Source organism: Arachis ipaensis, chromosome B03, assembly GCF_000816755.2.
Source record: "Arachis ipaensis cultivar K30076 chromosome B03, Araip1.1, whole genome shotgun sequence".
Classification (NCBI taxonomy): domain Eukaryota; kingdom Viridiplantae; phylum Streptophyta; class Magnoliopsida; order Fabales; family Fabaceae; genus Arachis; species Arachis ipaensis.
Window position 1 is genome coordinate 84,349,937 of NC_029787.2, and position 6,204 is coordinate 84,356,140.

The following is a 6,204-nucleotide window of genomic DNA, read 5'->3' on the forward strand; positions in this document are numbered from 1 at the left end:
AATAATATTTTTTAATAATATAAATAATAGTTTAAAAAAATTAATTTTAATTTTAAAAATTAAATTTTGAATTAATTAAATTTAATTATAATTTTAAATATTTTTTATTTTTGAATTTTTTGTTAGGGATAAGTATTATTTTGATCCCTAAGTTTTAGGGTCAAAATTAAATTCGTCCCTAATATTATTTTGGATTTAAAATCATCCCCAATATTTCATTTGGTATTAAATCGTCCTTTTACTTTTTACAAACAAAAATACCTTCTACCACCACTACCTTTACTACTACCACCACTTCCCTTACTCCCACCAAATACCAATACTCAGATTCAAGAACACAATATTCAACACCAACAATAACACATTATTCAAATTCAGAAACAACAATATCAAATTCAACAACAAAATCAATACAAAAGCACGATCAGAATCAAAAGCACAACAACAATGAAATCAGAAAAATAACAAATCAAAATCAGAATCAGAAGTACAAGTAGAAGCAAAAGCAGACGCAGAAGCAGAAGCAGAAACAAAAGCAGAATCGAAATCAGAATTAGTTAATCATAATCATTGAAACTTAAAACACTAACCAGGCAACCAAATCAACCTAAATCCACTAACCAGGAATCATTTTTAAGGAATTTCAACAATAACCATAATAATTGAAACAGGAAACACTAACTAACCATTCAAACCTAAATCTACTAAACTAGAATCAATTTTCAGGCACTTTTAGCGAAACCATAAATAGAAAATACATGAGACTTAACGTGATACTTATCCCATGCCGCCATCAGGCTAAATAATCAATCGTACGATCGGAGGTGGTGGAGGGGCATCAGCTGCTGCCTCACTTTCATGGCTGGACTCTGGAGCAACGACATCTGTCGTTAGAGGTGGCGTCGCCGTGGATGCGGGTTGCTGAGCAGTAGGAGGGGTGTCATCGCTGTAGACGGAGGCATGTAGTTGGGGTTAGGGACCTTGATGAATGGTTGGTCTGCTAAACATGCAACATGTGACGTCATCAGGGTGGTTGGAGTAGAGGGAAAGGATCTAGAAGTACTGGGAGAACCGGAAGAAACTCTCCTTCTACCTCGACCACGGCTACGACCACGACCAACAGCCTGATCCGCATCACCTCTATCTGTCGTCATGTCTGCAAATAGCATATCAATTAACAAAAATTCAGCACAACAAGTCAACAATAGATTATAACAATACAAAGAAGTAAACAAGCAACAAAAAGCTCAAGGAATACTTAGGCATTCCAAGGATTGAACAAAGAACCTCAATCATGCAAAAATTAAGATTTTGGTCAATTAAAAGCATTTCACATCCATTCATCAAAGCATAATAACCATAAGAACGTGAAAGCAAACATTAATTTCCAAGGATTGAACTACAATTTCATTAAGAACTCGTTGAGGCATATTGTTAAACACTTGGTATATTAAAGTGTAAACGACATAAAATGACACTAACAAGCATTCTCTCAACATCAATTCAAAAGCTCAGCACCAATAATACCAAATCAACAGCATAACTCATGAACTCAAAGCAAATCAATCAAAATAGCCTTAACAGTGAATTAACGCAATCAAAACCAACAATAAAACAAAGAATCTTTATACAATCAAACAATTATCAAACAATTTCAGCAACAATTTTTTAATAAAACAGTCATCAACGCAGCAATCAACACAATTAGATAATTTCAAATACTTCAACAATTCAAAACCTAATGTATCGAATCTAACATAACTTAATCAATCTAAATCCACTAAGATTACAAAAGTAAACTAAACTAACTTTGAAACTGATTCAAAATTAAAATTCTAATCAAACCTAAACTAAATTAAACTAAATTAAACTAAAATTAAAGGAATTGAAAAAGAGTTATTCAAGAACCTGTAATGAAGAATAGAGCAACAAATAAGGGAAGATATGGATGTTACAGCGGTGGTCGCCAATGTGTGGTGGGTCGGCGACAGATGGTGGTGACGGCAACACTGGAAGGAGGGAGAGAGACAGAGAGAGAGAGGGGGGGAAGGGGAAGAAGGAGAAGGAGGGGTCGGTGTCGGTGGTGGGTTGACGGAGATTGAGAGGGGGTGCCGACGGTGGTGGTCTCGGCGGCGGTGGCGGCAAATGCTGGTGATGGCGACTGGAAGGAGAGAGAAGGAGGGATGGTGGTGACAGTTTCGAATGATGGAGAAGAGGGTTCGTGATTTGAATTTATGCCCCTTTATCGTCAGATTTATCGTCAGAATTTCCGATGGTAACCCATTGCGGGACATCCAAAATGTAGCATTTCACTAATTGGAGTTACCATAGGAAAAATCCGATGGTAAACCCACCGATCATGAACGTGTCAAATTAATTTATTTTTCCTCTAGATATTACCATCAAATTTACTATTAGAAAACAGAATCTGCTAGTAATTACTTAACCTTACGAATTCAACATCCTTACTGCCGGTAAATCCGACGGTAAATTCACTGCTAATCTGTGACGCTAAATCCATTGGTACTCAGTATTTTTCTTGTAGTGAAGGCCTTTGGCTCGGCGATGGTGTGACGTCACTTCGTTGGCTTTGGAATGGGCAGAGTAGCGGTGCGCGAAAGATGGGGAGAAGATGCGACTGCGTGGCGGTGACACATCGACAGTGGTACGGTGTCCAAGCAACGAGAGAACTGCGATTCTCTTTGGCGGGAGAGGGCGGCGCTGGGAAGCTTCATTTTTGGCGATAGGGAAGGTTGCGGTAAAAAATAGGGTTGATGTTAGGAGTAGTGATGCATCGCTATTTGGTGGTGCATTCTATGCTGAATTTAGGAGATTTTATCACCCTTTTCCCACATTTATTACATGAAATGACATGGTTTCGTGTATTTCTCCTAATTTGTACTTAAGAGTGAAAACATACTTTTTAGGCCTTAAATTGGTTAGTTTTAATTCACCTTTGATTCCACTAGATACCTTGATGTGTATGTCAGTGATTTCAGGTTGAAAAGGCTAGGAATGGATCAAATGAATGAAGAGAAAAGCATGTAAGTGGAGAAATTATGGGAAATCAAGGATTTGGGATGCATTCATCGACGCGCACGCGCAGCAGACGCGCACGCGTGGAATGTGAAGTTGCATGGCGACTCGTACGCGTACATGACGCGTACGCGTGTAACGCAAATTGCCAAGCGACGCGTACGCGTCGATGCTCGCACGTGACTTCATTAAAATGAAAATGCTGGGGCGATTTCTGGGCTTCCCAGTTCCCAGGCCCAAATCCAACTCATTTCTGAGCCTATTATATGCAGAAATCAAGAGGGGTCAAGGGGGGAGGGGAAGTCATTTTTGAATTTTGGAGGGAATGCTTTAGTTAGTTCCTAGAGAGAGAAGCTCTCTCTTCTCTCTAGGATTAGGTTAGATGTAGATTAGGATTTCTTAGATCTAGGTTAATTTCATACTTTGATTTACTTTTCCTCTTCAATTCCTTGTTCTTCTACCTTCTCTCTCTAGTTTAGCATTTAATTCTTGTAATTCTTTACTTTTATGTTGATACATTCTTGTTTCTTCTATTTCTTTTTTAATGCAATTTATGATTCATGTTCCTTTATTATTGATTTGAATTGTTGTTGTCAATTTCCTTGCAATTAGTAGTTGTAGATTTACTTTTCTTGCAACTCTATCTAGTTTTGCTTTTATGCCTTCGAAGTGTTTGATAAAATGCTTGGTTGGATTATAGAGTAGATTTTTCTCCTCTTGGCTTTGGTTGAGTAATTTGAGACTCTTGAGTTATCAAACTCTTTTGTTGATTAATAATTGGAAGTTGCTAGTTGACTTGAATTCCACTAACTCTAGTCTTTCCTTAGGAGTTGACTAGGACTTGAGGATTCATGTTGATTTATCCACTTGACTTACCTTCATAGCTAGAGGTTGACTAAGTGGGAGCAATGGACAATTGATGTCACAATTGAGGAAGATAATGAGGATAGGACTTCTAGTTCTCATTCCTTGCCAAGAGCTTTATTAGCTATTAGTTTTATTCTTGCAATTTACTTTTCTTGTCTTTATTCAAACCCCAAAATATACATCTCATAACCATTAACAAGAACAGTTCCCTGCAATTCCTTTGAGAGACGACCCGATGTTTGAATACTTCGGTTATTTTTATTGGGGTTTGTTACTTGTGACAAACAATTTTTTACATGAGAGGATTATTTGTTAGCTTAAAACTATACTTACAACGAAATTTTATTTGTGAAATTCTATACCATCAAAAAGCTATTCATCAAGTAGGTGAAAACAGAATTTAGGTTAAGAAAGTGAAATTGGAAACATAGTGGGGTAATTATATTTGATGTTATTTTCATGTTTAGTGGGTTTAAGGATGTAGCCAATTGTTCACGTTGTTCTCAATTCTCGTTGTCTACCTAGCGAAACTCTAAAAATAATTAGGGCTGCACGCGGATCGGATCGAATCGGATATGGTCAAAATTTCGATCCGATCCGCACTAAAATCATCGGATCGGATCGGATCCAATATCCGCAGTTTTTAAGGTTGGATCCGATCCAATTCATTAATATCTAAAAAATTGTTATCCAGACTTTTAATTTTGAAAAATGCACATAACATATAAGTTTTCAAAATTTTTACAAGGACTCAAATTTAAGAGTTTTTTAGATTTTGAATTAACAGTGTTAAGTTCCGTAGCACTTTTCAGTTTTCAGGGTGCATGCGCAATTCTCAACCTCCTTCACATGCAAGATATATCCCACCATAACCATTTTCAATTCATGTCATATTTTCCCCCCTAAAAATAATAATATAGTGACAAGCATTATATTGCAGGTATGTCATTAGGATAATAATTTAAGAATAAATTTTAAATATTTAATATTTTGTGAATCAATAGCTCAAAAAAATACTAAACTAAGCTGTTTTTTATTCAATATAATTATAATATCTATTAACAAATAATTCATGTTCCTAACAAATTTTATATCTTATATTATGCTATAAAATTTAAAACGGTATTTTAATGCAGAGCATCTTTTTACCCTCTAATTGTGTGCATTTCCTAGTCATAGTAAAAATAGAAATTGATGCTTCTGAACCACTCCAGACTCCAGATACCACATGGCTATGATGCAGATTAGTCACAAACCACTCACATGGAAATTGCAACAATAAAACTGTGATTTCTTGTTTCCTCTTTTATGCCTTCCTTAATCCCTATGGCCGCAAATCACTCACGTTTCTACCAGATTTAACAATTAACCTTTTTTTTTTAAAAAATAGGTTAACTAATGTAGTAAAATTACGAGTGTCCACTATCCACAGGAACTAAATTTCAAACTGAATTTCAAACCAGTAAATAAGATATAATAGAAATTTCACACAAATACTAAAATGAGGAATGAATCAAAACTCACTCTAGTCGTTTTCCTTTGAAAAAGAAGAGCAAAAGCTGCCATGTCATGAAGACAAGGACAAGGTAGTGTTTTTTTCTTTTCCTTTTAAAATAGGAGTGTGAGGGGGTACCGGCGTAGGATGCAGAAGACAGAGGTTGTAGTGTCTGCTAAAATATGGTTCCCCCTGCTGCTAATAAGTACGGATTCGTTCTGCTCAGCGGATCAACCGCGTCTCTCTATCACTCTCAGCGATATGTCGGGGCATGTGTCTTATACGGGCGAACCAGCACAACAGCGTTTCCTTCACGCGCATCTCTGCGCGTGATGCTTTCTTGCGCTATGTAGCTCTACCAGCGTCTGTTGCCTAGACCGGCGCCACGTAAGTCGCGTAACGTTGGCCGTTTTTGCCGTTTGGCGTGGCAAACGAGGAAATCTTAACTACGACCACCATCCTACGGCTCACAATGATTTAGGTTGTTTCATTCGGTTTCTTAGAAATTATATTAGTTCGCACTGAGTAATTAAGAAAAAGTCATGGTCCAAAATACAAGGTGTTAGGGATCAGTTACAGGCCCGCCTCACAATGGGCTCGCGTGGTATCTTTGTCTACTAGTATTTGACTTGTGGAATATTTATTTTAGAATTGAATCTAGCTAGGGATTCAATAAAAAATCTTAACAATGTGCACAATGAATTTATTATGTAGCTCAATAAAAATAAATAATATTTCGCATCAAATTTTAAATTTTAAATTCTCTAATTTTAAATTTTTAAAAAATTCAGTTAGTTATTTTAAAA